This window comes from Hemicordylus capensis, chromosome 2 (genome assembly GCF_027244095.1).
Source record: "Hemicordylus capensis ecotype Gifberg chromosome 2, rHemCap1.1.pri, whole genome shotgun sequence".
NCBI classification, from domain to species: Eukaryota; Metazoa; Chordata; class Lepidosauria; order Squamata; family Cordylidae; genus Hemicordylus; species Hemicordylus capensis.
The window spans coordinates 313,676,244-313,692,527 of record NC_069658.1 but is presented as its reverse complement, the minus strand read 5'-3'; positions in this window follow the sequence as shown (position 1 = coordinate 313,692,527).

The window sequence follows — 16,284 nt, the reverse complement described above, 5'->3', positions numbered from 1 at the left end:
CATCTTGAATCGGGGTGGATTACATCATTACAAACTGAGGTGTCCCGACAATGTAGCCAATTTCGTTCATATTGGTCCAGGTGTTATGAAGTTGATGTGAGTGGGTGGTGGACACAGACATGGAATGCCGGGTGATCTCATAAGCCTGCTGGAAAATAGACTACAAATCATATAAACAGATTAAAATTACCATAAATAAATCTTTAAACAATCCTAAACTAAAAGCCCGATAAATCTGATGTGTTTTCAAAAGCCGTTTAAAAACAACCAGAGATGGGGAGATTCTGATTTCATTTGGAGTGTGCTCCAGAACTTCCGGGCAACCCTAGAGAAGGCCTGGTTTGGGGTCGTCTCCAGGCGAGCCATGGCAACTGCAACCCAACCTCCCCAGTGATCTTAATAGGTTGCTGACTTTATCAAGAGGAACTGTGGGTGAGTCTCTCATATATATCACACACACACACATATACATACACACACGAATACACACACACACACACACACACATCCAGCCCGTAGGTGGCACTAGCATTTGCTAGTGGTGTTCTTATTTGGGGGCAGAGTCCTTTCCTTCTTCCTGCTTGTACCTTTGTTGAACTGGTCTCTTCCTGTTAACAATAAAGTAGTCTTTGGCTATAATGGCTGCATTCCTCTGAGCTCTCATGACAGGTGGGGTGGGGGGTTAGCCATGTATGCTGCCCACCAGGGGCATGGCTACAATTGAACGGGGGGGGGGGGATGTCCCTGGGCCCCTGAGGGAAGGGGGCCCACTGTCTGGGTGACAGCTTGCTCTTTGCTCTCTCCCTTTAGACTTTCTGATGAAGGAAGTGGGGAGGGCTTCACTTTTTCTCCCAGGGGCTCATTCCAGCCTTGCTACCCTGCTTGCCACCCTGCTCTTCCACACATTTGACTGGGCTGGTTAGAGCATCATCAGAATTAGTCCTAGATCTCTTTTGCCCGCGCTTGTACCAGCGGTAAGGTAGTCGGTAAGCATATGCCTAGTACACAGCACTACACGAAATGGTCGTGAATGTAATAAATGAGTTACATTGGGCTTGCCAGTGTTTCTCCCCATCCCCACCAGCAATACTGAGGGGCGATTCTCACAACCAACAAAAATCGGGCTAGGAGAGCCTAGCCCGATTTTTGTTGGTCGTAAGAACCACCGGGCTCGCAGCCAAGCCCGGTGGTTCTTGAGCGGGTAACCCGCTCGAGAACCCCTGCTAAAAAGCAGGTTTGCGGAGTGAGTGCTCCAGCAAACCTGCTTTTTAGGTCCGCTCTCCCCGCAGTTTTAACAAAAGCGGGTCTCACGGATCGTGCGACCCACCTCTGAATGTAATACTGCAGGTTATCAGCAGTATATGTCTCTCTCTCTCTCTCTCTCTCTCTCTCTCTCTCTCTCTATATATATATATATATAGAGAGAGAGAGAGAGAGAGAGAGAGAGAGAGAGAGAGACACACACACACACATATACTGCTGATAAGCTGCAGTATTACATTCAGAGGCGGGTCTCGATCCGTGAGACGCGCTTTTGTTAAAACTGCGGGGAGAGCGGGCCTAAAAAGCAGGTTTGCTGGAGCACTCACTCCGCAAACCTGCTTTTTAGCAGGGGTTCTCGAGCGGGTTACCCGCTCAAGAACCACCGGGCTTGGCTGCGAGCCCGGTGGTTCTTACGACCAACAAAAATCGGGCTAGGCTCTCCTAGCCCGATTTTTGTTGGTTGTGAGAATCGCCCCTCAGTATTGCTGGTGGGGATGGGGAGAAACACTGGCAAGCCCAATGTAACTCATTTATTACATTCACGACCATTTCGTGTAGTGCTGTGTACTAGGCATATGCTTACCGACTACCTTACCGCTGGTACAAGCGCGGGCAAAAGAGATCTAGGACTAATTCTGATGATGCTCTAACCAGCCCAGTCAAATGTGTGGAAGAGCAGGGTGGCAAGCAGGGTAGCAAGGCTGGAATGAGCCCCTGGGAGAAAAAGTGAAGCCCTCCCCACTTCCTTCATCAGAAAGTCTAAAGGGAGAGAGCAAAGAGCAAGCTGTCACCCAGACAGTGGGCCCCCTTCCCTCAGGGGCCCAGGGACATCCCCCCCCCCGTTCAATTGTAGCTATGCCCCTGGTGGGCAGCATACATGGCTAACCCCCCACCCCACCTGTCATGAGAGCTCAGAGGAATGCAGCCATTATAGCCAAAAACTACTTTATTGTTAACAGGAAGAGACCAGTTCAACAAAGGTACAAGCAGGAAGAAGGAAGGACTCTGCCCCCAAATAAGAACACCACTAGCAAATGCTAGTGCCACCTACTGGCTGGACATATTACAACATTTCCACACATTGCCATCACATGGGGGCAGATTGGATGATCCACGAAAAGGCAATGGAACATAGGGTGGAGGGGAAGAGCTGGTCTTGTGGTAGCAAGCATGACTTGTCCTCTTAGCTAAGCAGGGTTCACCCTGGTTGCATATGAATGGGAGACTTGATGTGTGAGCACTGTGAGATATTCCCCTAAGGAGATGGAGCTGCTCTTGGAAGAGCAGAAGGTTCTAAGTTCCCTCCCTGGCAGCATCTCCAAGATAGGGCTGAGAGAGACTCCTGCCTGCAACCTTGGAGAAGCCGCTGCCAGTCTGTGAAGACAATACTGAGCTAGATGGACCAATGGTATGACTCAGTATATGACAGGTTCCTATGTTCCTGTGAAGGAAGGTGTGCACTCCAATGCTCCACCACCACATATGCAGATCAGAGTATCTTCAAAACAGGCCCATAATAATACTTCTGCATTTCAAGTGTTTTAAGTCTGTCACATGCATTTTCTCAGTAATCCACTCACAACAGCCCTCTAAGGAAGGCCAGTGGTATTATCCTCATATTGCCAATGGATGGAGAAAAGGCTGCAGCTGAGTGCCAGAGGTTGCCCAAAGGCCATCTAGTAAATTTGTAACTGATGAATGAAGGGCTACATTACCCAAGCATGAAATAGTAAGTTGTAACTTTGTCTAATGTACACCAGGTTGGGCAAAGGCAGAGGGTCTACTGCACCCATAATATGGCCCACATCTGCTCAGCTGACTCCTGAAGCTAGAGAGGGTCCGTTGCTGCTCCCCACTGCCGCCAAGTAAGCCAGGGCCAAATGAAGAGGCTTATAGGCAATCATGAGAAACAGCAGCAGCAGCAGCAAGCCATTCACAACCCCTGCGAGGCTTTGCCCCAAGGTTTCCCAACTCTGAATATCCCTCTGTGTGTAGACACATAAGGAAGTTTTTAATCTTCCATGCCTTTGCCCCAAAGATAGGTGTCCTGCAAAACAGGCGCCTAGAGGTGCACTGTGGGATGACTAGTCCCAGCCTCTGTTGATAGTCATCTGTGCTGCTCCCAGCAGTGCAGGTCATGTGAGCACACGGCTTGCATGCCACAGGGGCTCAAAATGATCATCTGGGGGAAAGTAGGTGGAACTCTGCCTCCCCCGCACCCACCCAGTTGGGTGAATAGTCCCATATTCTCCCCAAACTGACCTTATGAACTTATTAAATGCTGCTTTCCTTTGTAAAGAGAGAACAGTAGGGAAGGTGCCTACACTTATAATCATACAGTGTGATGTTCTTACATCCCGGCTTGATACTGGGGGCCAGGCAAGGCTGGCAAGTCAAGCACAGATGTAGTCCATTAATCCATCTGGGTGAGCTTTCCATCTTATTTGTTTGTTTAGTAATTGACTCAGAGCCATATATATAATATATATTTGTGGGAATGTGAGGAGAGCAAGTTAGTTATATGACAAAGAAAAGGGGGCACAAAGTATTAGTATGGATTTTACTGGAATTTAGTTGTCAGACCATAGCAAGACAAGTGGAATAAACGGAACAGAGAGATTATATAAAACATAGCAGTAAAATAGCATGCAGGCCCAAAATGAAGCAGCCTTATATCACTGGGCTGTATCCTAATTACATCCTCTCTGCATAGAAGGCAGTTCTGTTGGTGCAGTTGGGAGTAGACTTTTTTGGGGAGCACAAACACTGCTTCCTCCTTGCCCAAATGGAAAGGCTTCCTTTCTCAGAAGGACTTATACAACCCATTATGATGTTTTATTATTATAGCAAATGATTAATATGCCTTTTTATTTTGGAAGTATCTAAATAACATGGATTTTGTGTGTATTTAAATACAATATTTAAATAGACATTTCCCCCTTTGGTGATTTAAATAAATCCACCTGTAAACTGAAGCAACTCTTTACATGAACATCACCAACATGTTCCTATGCCAGCTCAGGCTCTGTACCTGTACCTCAGACTGCATTTCAGCTGCAGCTCCATTGACTGCTTGTGCCATGAGAGTCTAACCAAATAGGTTGTGGCAGCCTATTCCAAGTCACCTAGCTAGAGTATTCCTGAACTGCCTAATGAGGAGCGTGCCATTCATATGTAATGCTCTTCACCAGCCCTACTGTACCATTTACAGCTAATGTATGTTCTACTCCCGCATGCTATCTATTTTATCTAGCAGCTCTTCACACTTGGCTAAAAAGCCAGTTTTAGAAATACCGGCTAGTCAAGAAATCAACTTTGTTAATGAGGAAATGAAATACTGGTATTACCCTATAGCAAATTGTGCTGCTAGCTTACACTTTGCTGGTGAAATGATCTATGTCCAAACCTAAGCTGTCCAAACCTATGTCCAAACCTAAGCTGCATTAGAGAAATAGATTTCTCCGGAAGAAATGCTACAAGGGCTGTCATCCCCCACCCACCCCCGCCGCATTATTATTATTATCTCTTGTTTATACAGTCAGAGAGGTGTTATTGACTGGTTTGTTTTATACAGACATAGAGTCCTTCCCAAGGACCTGGGATGGCTGTATTTTATTATCAATATTGTTGTTATTATTGTAGATATCATCACCAAATATAGGCTGTTCCCAGTAAAGTTGCTTTTTGTAATTGGCTGATGTTGATTTCTGTGGCCCCATTGGTGTTGAGGTGCTCTTCAAGGTCTTTTGGAACTGCACCTAGGGTGCCAATTACCACTGGGATTATTTTGGTCTTTTTCTGCCACAGCCTTTCAATTTCAATTTGTAGATCTTTGTATTTTGTGATTTTTTTTCTATTTCTTTTTCTTCTATTCTGCTATCCCCTGGTATTGCTATTATTATTATTATTATTATTATTATTATTATTATTATTATTATTACAGTCAGACAGGTGTTATTGACTGGTTTGTTTTATACAGACATAGAGTCCTTCCCAAGGACCTGGGATGGCTTGATTTTATTATCAATGTTGTTTCTGTTATTATAGATATCATCGCAGAATATAGGCTGTTCCCAGTAAAGCTGTTTTTTAAAATTGGCTGATGGTGATTTCTGTTGCCCCTATGGTGTTGAGGTGCTCTTCAAGGTCTTTTGGAATTGCACCCAGGGTGCCAATTACCACTGGGATTATTTTGGTCTTCTTCTGCCACAGCCTTTCAATTTCAATTTGTAGATCTTTGTATTTTGTTATTTTTCTATTTCTTTTTCTTCTGTTCTACTGTCACCTGGTATTGCTATGTTGATTATTTTAACTTGTTTTTCTTTCTTCTCGACTACAGTTATGTCTGGTGTATTGCGTGGCAGATGTTTGTCTGTTTGTAGTCAAAAGTCCCATAATATTTTTGCATCTTCATTTTCTACAACGTTTTCAATTTTATGTAAAAACATGATGTGATTTATTGGAAAACTAGATGCATTGCTTTCATGTCAGTGATTATAGAATTATGTACTACATTAATCACTCCACTCACAGATCAAAACAAAAGGTTTGCAGCTTTCCCCTAGTGTAAACAGTAGCTGCTGCTTCTCATGATTAATGTGCTGCAGTGAGTTCTGGAAGCAAACACAGCCAAGGTACAGCAATACGTGCTAATACAATAAGGACAGAATGCAGGCATTTGGATTTTGCCTGCAGTAGGACTTGCTCCTCAGCAATTACGTGCAAGACTATAAACATTGCCAAGAAAATGTCCTTATTCCCCAAAGTGTGAATCAGACTGTTTTAAATTTAAATTTGATTTCACATTGTAAAGAAGCTAATCAACTAGTATAGATAGGCCCAAAGGGGTTTTTTGGTGGGTTGTTTTTTTTTTTTTTTTTTTGCACGTCCAGTGTTTTGTCTTGTTTTGTTACTTTTTATTCTTTGAAACCACAGAAACCATCACCCATCTCATTATCACAAATTGCTTTGGAAACTCCCATCAGTTTTGAAAACTGTCACGTGTCATGCAGGACTGTTGCTCAAGAAAAAAACGTCCAAAGGCCATTTGAGCACATGGAGCACATTCCATGGTTATTAAGAATCTGATTATCTATCTAAGTGTATTTTTACAACCTGCTTATAGTTTACTTATATATTCAGTTTTGATGCTTCAGACAGATGTTATTAAACTTATCATATGGAGATGTGGGATGAAGCCATACAAAACACTTTTCTTATGCTAAGAAAAGCAATGATCAGATTAATAGGTGATTTTATGAGCTATAGTTACTTATTTCAAATATTTGTATATTACTTTTTGGCCAAAAATTGATTCCTAAGGCCAGTCTTCAAATTTTGGAGGGCAGGGGGCAACACCCTTAGCTTTGGCCTTTAATCAATTCTTTTGGAAGGCTATTGGGAGACCATGATTTGGCAAAACTCAGGAGATTTGAGGATTTTTATTAATGGATTCCTTACTTCCTATCCCACAGTTTGACCACAATCCAAGCTGATATACATGTACAACATTATGTAACATACATTAAAACAATCAAAATAAGATAAACAAAATAACACCACAGCGGGAAATTCTCAAAATCAAATGCCATCAGAAGATGGTTTAATGGCAATGTTTTCAGCCAGCACCTGAAACATTATAATAAAGGAGCTGGCTGAATATTCCTGGGGAGAGTGTCCAATGACCCAAGCACTGCCACTGAAAAGACTGCTTTCTGAAAGTGTTGCCTAGAAGAAGGGTTTCCACTGAAGTTCTTAGCAAATGGGCAAGTTCATATGTGAGCAAGTAGTCCTTCAGATACTCAGCTGTGTCCAGAAACAAACTGACAGTTAGATCTTTAATTACTCACATTGGCAAGGTGGAAACATTTCTGAGTCCCTGTTAATAATGCAGTCATTCCATTCTCAGCTAGCTGCAATTTCAGAATGCTCTTATAAAGCAGCCCCGAGTGTAATCATTTTGTATTACAGTTTCCCTTGGTGATGTGGCGATAGCAGCCTTTGTGAAGGAGTAAGCAAAAAGCGTTGGGTAGAAAATGTTAGTTAGATTCCTTAGCTATGTGTACATGTCTCATAATAGATTTATAGCTGCAGGGCTAGAAATATAATTTCCAATGTTAATAATTAAACACTGGTTTTGATCTATAATTGAACCCAAAGGAGCTAATGGAACAAAATTGACTGGTACACATATAAAATATCGGTGGCATGCTCATTATTATGCCAGATGACATGCACATTTCATATCTCCCCGTCTGTGAGGACTAGGCTACTCTGTGTCAAGGGCAGAAGGCAGGTTTCACCCTTACTGCAGCTTTGCTCCCAAGTGCAACACTTTACTTTCCCCCATAGGAACTGTTACCGAAGCACTCCTGCATCTTGGACGAGTCTTCTTTTGCAAGTGAGATTGTCACATAGACAAAAGTTTGTGCCTTGACACTAACCTAGGGAAAGCGGAAACTGTACCAAAGTCATGAAGAAAGGCAAACAAAAGTCTTAGGACAAAGAGGAATTTGAACACACACACCCCCGCTAATGCAAACAGAAGTACTCCTTGTCACTGACTGAATTGGTACACCAAGAGCCAAGTGTTCCTACTAGGTTATACTGTCTTGTCCACAGGACTGCCCTGGAGCTCCCGGCTCCCTGGAGCCTGCCCTCATACTCTCCCTTACATCCCAAAACCCAGTTTGTGGCTCACGCCATGTTCAAGCCCTGCTCAGTCTTGGAACTGGGAGCCCACTTGGATTAGGTGCTAGCCTGGCAACCTAGGAAGCCCCTCCAGTCCAGTGATGGCCTTACTGAGGCATGGAAGCTCAGTATCCAACCTTCCTCTTTTGATGTTTAGTGTGGTCCCTTTCAGCAGAACAGGAGAGGTATACATGGTTTTCTTTCTCTTCCCACCTTTTCTCTCTTTCTCCCCCTCTCTCAACCTTCCTCACTCACAGCTGTCTGATTTCCTCTCCCCTCACTAAAATAGTCTCCAGACCCACTCTGTTACATCTGCTCTAGCAGCCAATATTCAGTACCTGATTATTGTTCTGTTCTCTTCTAACAAAACGTATCTCTTCCTTTTGAAAAGTCTGACTGTTTGCCCCTGGGCACACTGTACCGTTGAGGCCTGCTCAATTGAATGGATGCAGCCAGGGAATTTTTAGGAATCATACTGGATGAAAAGAAGTGCCCAGGTTTCTTGAATTCTTTCATTTCCAAGCCTCAGAATTCTAATCCTGTCACTCAAGCACTTCTTCAAATGCAGGGGCAGAGCTGTAACAGGGTGCATAGGTTCCAAGAACCTGCATGGCCCTTCCTTTGGGGCAGCCTCGCTATCCTCTGGGGCCACCTTGCTTGCCCATTGACACAGTTCGCCTTCTCCTTGTGGTGCCATGTGCCATGCTGCTCATCCTCAGCATCACCACTGGGAGAGGAAGCGCTGCCACCAGGGTCGAGAGTGCACTGTCAATGCAGTGTGTGTGTGTGTGTGTGTGTGTGTGTGTAATGGACCAGAACCTGTTGCCACACTCATCACAGTCAGACTTTGAGAGCTCCAAGGATGAAGCACTACTATGGACCCCAAGTCTCCAGGAAACAGCTGCACAAGTTGGCCCCGAGGCTCTATCCAGGAAATTGGTTGTATCACCAGCAGAGCCTGGACCAAGCGATGAGAGCTCTGGAGATGAAGAACTCAAAGACTCCTGCACCAGGAGAACTGCTGCACCTCACCCAGAGGATACTCCCCTGCCCACGTTCTCAGACTCGGAGGATGCCCTGGACTCACCTCTGGTGGTTGAAGACTCATCTCCTCAGCGTCGGGGCAGAGCCTGCAATTACAAAATAGAGCATGGCCCCTTTAAATGCCCACAGACTTTGGAAGCAGGGTGGGGCGTTAGGCTGTATCTGAGAGCAGGGGTATATAAGAGCTCATCCTGTACTAAAATGTTTGCTGAAGCAATTGTTGCAAAGCTGCCTTGCCTGATGTTCCTGGATTGTTCTGATTCCTGGTTTCTGAACGTGGCTTGGTTTGACCCCTGTGTGACCTTGTAGTGGCTCCTGGCTTTTGACCCATGGCTTTGTTTGAGTATGCTTTGCTTGCCCCTGTGTAGCCCTCATAGTGACTCCTGGTTTCAGACCCTTGGCTCTGTTTGGCTCGTTATTGCTCTTGTGTGACTCACCCTGTTGACTCCTGGCTTCTGACCCTTGGCTCTGTTTGACTATGCCTACCCCTGTGAGACTATCCTTGCAACAGATCACTGCCTGTGGACCAGAACATGACAAGGATATAGTGAGAATACAGGCTGCCTATACTCTCCCTACTCCACTGTTTAAAGGCCAGAGAAATACCACTCACTTAATTGCATCTGGTCTTTTGGCTGAAAAACCATCTCATAAGGTAATATCATTAGTCTTGCCTATTGAACCAGACCAATGGAGCTATATGCATTCCTATGGAGTCTTCATAAAACTTGATTAACCTGTTAGATGTAGTACCAGTAGCTGAAGTGATCTATGATTAACATAACTAACAACTGTTTTTCTTAGGCAGTGCTGCACTGCTCAGAAACAGAAAGAGGCAATCTAAAATTATCTGTACATTTTCTTCAATTATTATAACCACAGGGAATATTCAGAAGGGCTGAACAAGATGTAACATGCTAAGTAACATGCTTCTCAAGAAGGCAGATCTGGCCACAGTTACCCATGCCTTAGTCACGTCACGGCTGGATTACTGCAATGCACTCTACGTGGGGCTGCCCTTGAAGAATATTTGGAAACTGCAGCTAGTGCAAAATGTGGGAGCTAGGATTTTATCTGGAGCTGCCCGGTGTGATCACATCACACCTATTTTGAAAGAGCTGCACTGGTGACCAGTGTGTTTCCGGGTCCAATTCAAGGTGCTGGTTTTGACCTTTAAAACCCTTAATGGTTTGGGCCTGGGATACCTGAGGGACCGCCTGCTCCCAAGGGTTTCTGCCCACTTGACGAGATCATCTGAGGGGGCACTGCTCCGGGTGCCAACAATGAGAGAGGCTAGGTTGTCATGCACTCGAGACATCTGAGGGGGCACTGCTCTGGGTGCCGACAATGAGGGAAGCTAGGTTGTCATGCACTCGGGACAAGGCCTTCTCTGTTGCTGCCCCCAGGATTTGGAATGCTCTCCCAGTGGCCATTCACTCCTCAGACTCTGTCACAGTTTTTAGGAAGCTAGTTAAATCTTGGCTTTTTATCCAGGCCTTTACATGATTGTTTTATTACTGCTTCTGCGTGTTTTTATCCATGTATAGTTTTTGTATTTATATATTGTATATTTTAATATCAGATTATTTTTATATTTTTAGCTAAATTACTTTTAATTCATTTTCATTATGTGTTTTAACTTTTGTAAACCGCCTTGTGATTGTTTTTAATGAAAGGTGGTATATAAATCTAACAACAGCAAAAATAAAAGTACCAGCCAGTTATCCATAAGGAAATCTGCAGTTTTGACAAAGGAACTTAAAAATCCTTCTTCCTGCTGCCCCTTCTCTTTACCTTGTTACTGATGTTTCCCAGGAAAAGTGCCACCTGAATTCCACTGCATGCCTGCACAAATTAATTAAACTCCTTGTTCTTGCTGTGACCAGCATTAGCCTTAAGGCTTTTGTATGTCCATTGGCCAACCACGCTGGGCTGGGCTGGGCTGTTATTTAGAGTCTGGTGGTATTTTATTGGCTTTACTTTTTTTTTTTTTTTTTAACTGCTAAGGCCTCATGTCCTCCTAATTTTGAATGGAGGTAAGTTATTCGAGAGATCAGTAACTAGTAGCTTCAGGGTCACACCAGGACCCTGAAGGGTGCTGCTTGAGCCCCTCAATAGGTGGCTAAGCCAAAAGGACCGGCTGGCAGCCTCTTGATGTGTGGAAGTTTTAACCATTGTCCCCCATTCCCTTCTTTCAGAGGGTGTTGGGAAATCTAGTTGCCGACTGGGAAGTCTTGCTTATAACCAGGACTGTATAACCTGAATATGTTTGGTTTGGGGTATGCCATCTATTTAAAAAAAGTTCTGCTTTTATTTGAAGACTTTCATATTTATTAATATAATGACAATTTATTCTGTGGAGAGAAATATTCATTCATTCATTCTTTCATTCATTCATTCGATTTCTATACTGTCCCTCCAAAAATGGCTCAGGGCAGTTTACACAGAGAGATAATAAATAAGTAAGATGGCTCCCTGTCCCCAAAGGGCTCACAATCTAAAAAGAAACGTAAGATAGACACCAGCAACAGAGAGTAAACCGTGTCTTCAAATTCAGTTTTGCATGCCACATTTCCCACTTTTTCTAGATGTGATTCTAAATATTAAACATTCATTTGTTAATTCATTTCAGGTTTATATTTTGCATTTTTTCCATAAGGTATCTAGCAATTTACACAAGCTGTGTTACCATATATGAACATAAAGTATCACTTCGGATCTAAACCTCAAAGGTATAATTTTCTCAAGCTCAGATCTATGGTTTAGGTAGGGCATATTATAACAAGAAGAGTTGTCCTGATCCAGTGAGGGAGAATCCACAAGCAGCAACAGGTAAACACACCTCTCTTCCGTTTTGAGCACAGAATGAGTGCTTACAGTGCTCCTATATCCTACACGCACATGCTGCTTAACAAGGATTCAGACTTTTAGCTCTGACGTAGCACTCTCGCTCACCAGCTGGATGAGGAGGTTAGTGGGGAGGGAGCACATACCAGGCTGAGTTCAAGCACCCAATTTCCTGATCTGATGATCAGAACTGATAGACTGGTATTTTCTTAGCAAGGAGATGAGTCACTTTGCAAACACAGCAGCAGTGGGCAATTCTGCCTCCTGCTGTGCTTGTGCCCTGGAATGAAATTAGACCTCTTTTCCCTTGAGCTCTGTTAGCACATTATATCCTATGAAAGCTGGAAAGATGTTCAGCCCATGATTATTGCGCTTCTCGTGATCCTTGTGGTGTTTTAAGTATTCCAAGACCAAGTCCTGGCACTGAAAAGACGCTGCAAAGCTCAACCCCTAGCACACATTAGGCCCTGCAGTAAGTCCAAAGGTACTGAAGCACGGCAGTGTAAAACTGTAGTTTTAGCAAAGAGATAATTCATAATTGGTTTGCAATGAGAGTGTACCATAAATAAGGGGATTTGTTGTAAAGGTTGAGAATACTGTATGTTGTAAATCAAAGTTATTTGATTGAAAACTTTGTACTATTGCTATGATATTTGGATAATACCACGTATCAACTATTAATAACAGAAGAAACATTTTCTGAAATTACATTCTCAGGAAACTTGTGATGCTCATAACTGGTCTGTTTCACATGGGATTGCCATATTCTGCCCCGACAAATCTGGGCACCCTAATTTGCATATTATGTAAATTGGCTTGCAAATAATTCGCATATTATGCAAATTAGCAGATGCACTTTGCAGTTGACTTGTATTTGGTCTGGTTATCTACCAACAATAGTTGGGGAAGATATCTTTGCATATTAACAGCAGCAATAGAACAACAAAAGCACAACTTTTCTGATAAGGCTGCAGTTCTGTATACACTTACTTGACAGAAGATCTGATTGAAACCAATGGCGCTTACTTAGCCAGCGTGGTGTAGTGGTTAGAGTGCTGGACTAGGACCGGGGAGACCCGAGTTCAAATCCCCATTCAGCCATGAGACTTGCTGGGTGACTCTGGGCCAGTCACTTCTCTCTCAGCCTAACCTACTTCACAGGGTTGTTGTGAGGAGAAACTCAAGTATGTAGTACACCGCTCTGGGCTCCTTGGAGGAAGAGCGGGATATAAATGTAAAAATATTTTAAAAAATAAAAAAAGGAGGTATGCCAGGAGTGGAGCCAGGCTGGCAGCGGCTCGTGTGCGGCCACTGCTGTGGCCCCCTGGCTCCGTGTCTGATGCCAGACGTGCCCGGCTAGCCATACCCCTGCACCTGATGTCAGACGCGGGGGCGTGGTCTCCCTTCCAAATGGGGCCGTGCAGCCCCGTTTGGAAAGGAGTTGGCCTGGGCTGCTCTGGGCAGCACGGGCTGGAACAACTCTCCCTGCCTTAAAGGCAGGGAGAGCCGTTCCGGCCACGCTGCCAATGCAGCGTGGGCCAATCCCTCTCCTAAATGGGGTCGTGTGGCCCCATTTGGGAGGGAAATTGATCAGCCCCGCTGCTCCATAACTCAACTTCTACAAGGACTAGAGCTTAGCTTTTAAAAAAAATGAAAGCTGAAATCGGGGGGAATCCTGGTGGGTCAAGCAATCTGGGTGACATGCCTAAAATCCAGCTACTACCTGGGAAATCGGGGGAGATGGCAACCCTGATTTCACAGGGTGACATAATGAGATATTTGTCCTCTAAAAATATATAAAGGGGCCTTTCACACGAACACACAGGCAGGGGAAAGGCAGGGTTAAGCTTATCTTGCTTGCAGACAATCCAGACTGGTTCTAGCTGTGCTGTACCACTGTGCACATGATCACCACAGCAGCGATTGGCACGACATACCAGAGGCTGGGGGAATCCCACAATGCACCATGCGATGAGCATGCTACACTCGGGGATTCACCTGGGAGACCAGCACTCTAGGTGCTCATCTCTGCATCAGCATGGGTTGCAAGCAGCCCGTGCTGACCCACAATCCCAGACCCTGGGTTAATGGTGCACTTGCTCTGTTAACCCAGGCTAAGAGGCGGGCGTTGGTGCTGGGTTTGGCACCACGGTGCTGCTGGGATCTTCATGGATCTGGGTGGTTCTCACAGGCAGCCAAGCCCAGGCTGGGCTGCTTGTGAGAACAGCCTCCAAGTGTATCTCTACAATTTACCTTTGGTTAACAACTGCTTTGAAATATATTCACATTAGAATGCATGTCCTATTTTTATCTAAACTGGAGTTGCCAGTTGGAAGGTATTGAAAAGCAAAATGTTTGATAAGCAAGCACTTCTGCACATGTCTTATCTATTTTTCTGCATGTATTGCTATGTGTTTGTGTATCTCTGCTTTGCAGATGCAAAAAACTACAGAAGTAGCTATATAGTGACTTAAGAAACTGTCCAGTGTGGTACACAGCTATGGTTTGCATGTTCAGTAATATACATGCAACACAAAAAGTACTGTTATGTACAAGAAAATATAACCTGCTGCTCATGTAAGGGATGGCGCCCTTACACGACAATAGCTTTTTGTTAGCTGTGATCCAGAGGTAATAAGTGTTCTGAGGAAAGTTCTTGTACAAGGAGATGCTAAAACAGGGGTTGTTTTTGGGGGGGTGGGTTGGGGAGTTTGCTGTAGTTAAATTTGAAAAATATTCTGCTCAATAAACTACTGAATGTTCTAGCATTAGATTGTCTTTGCATTTCTGTTGCATTTCTTATTAGTGTTTACTATTTAAATTTTGTTGTTATAATTAAGAATTCTGTGTAACTCTAAAGCTTGCATATGCCTACTGCAAAAATACATCCCCTAAAGAGATTTGCTTACCTGTTCTGATTATCTTAAATATTGTGGCCATTTCTTACACCTAGAGGCAGAAGTATCATTCTCACTGAGCTTGACATAGCTCAACATAATCAGGGCATGATTACAGGAGTTTGTGTGAGGTTCTGTCTGACTTCTTCTCCATTGCACTCATGACTCATCCATGAAAACTCAATGAGAATTGATTATCCAGGTAAAGCTGAGAATATTTAATTTTCTTCTTCAGTATAACTCTGTAAAAGAAATCTGTAAAGTATCTTCTCAATCTTGGTTTTGTTTTTCTGCAATGAGGTAACACCTGTCTGACTGTGTAACATCTGTTTGACTGTGTAAACAAAAATAATAACATTTATTATTTTTGTTTACACAATCAGAGAGGTGTTATTGACTGGTTTGTTTTATCCAGACATCGAGTCCTTCCCAAGGACCTGGGATGGCTGAATTTTATTATTAATGTTGTTGCTGTTATTATTATAGATATCATCGCAGAATATAGGCTGTTCCCAGTAAAGTTGCTTTTTGTAATTGGCTGATGGTGATTTCTGTGGCCCCTATGGTGCTGAGGTGCTCTTCAAGTTGTTTTGGAATTGCACCTAGGGCGCCAATTACCACTGGGATTATTTTGGTCTTCTTCTGCCACAGCCTTTCAATTTCAATTTGGAGATCTTTGTATTTTGTTGTTTGTCCTGTTTCTTTTTCTTCTATTCTGCTATCACCTGGTATTGCTATGTCAATTATTTTAACTTCTTTTGCTTGCTTGCTTCCTTCCTCCTCCTCCTCCTCCTCCTCCTTCTTCTTATTAATAAAAATTTATATCCCACCCCTCCAGTACAATACTGCTTGGGGCAGCTCACAACAGTAAAAGTAATATAAAGTTTAAAACAACAACACAAATAAAACTCAACATAAAATATAATCAATTAATGTTAAATTAACTTCAATGTGCAACAGTTGTTCATTTACTCTTTCAGATATTGCATATGGAAGAAATTCACAAATGTTTTTGTAGATTTTGCCAAACCCTTTATGGGTAAATCTGGCAAGCTAAACACATTCTGACAGAACATTCTGTAAGATGTTCCATCTTACAGAAGAAATATATTGTGCAGATTCTTGTAAAATATATTAATGTTTTCTTTGTGACATAGAAGAAAACTCTGGCATTTAACCAAAGTGCATTTATGTTATAAACATTAAACTACTGGATTTCACAGAAGAGTAAAATATCATAGACTGGAATAGACTTAGTATTAAGCACTTCACTTTTTCTGTTTTGGTGGAAGAATCATGGTAGCAAACAGTATGTTAGCTTGGTTCACCCAACAGCATGATAAATTCACCTTCAAATCAGATTATTTCCTCAAAGCAACACTAAAGGATTCAAGAGTGCTAGGAATTATTTTGCAGCTCTTTCTATGATTTTTCGTGTGTGTGTGTGTGTGTGTGTGTGTGTGTGTTGGCCTTGAGTGTGGACCAATATATATATTGCCTTGATCACTCAGCTGAGACAGCCTCCCTGTGATGACTTTCCTCT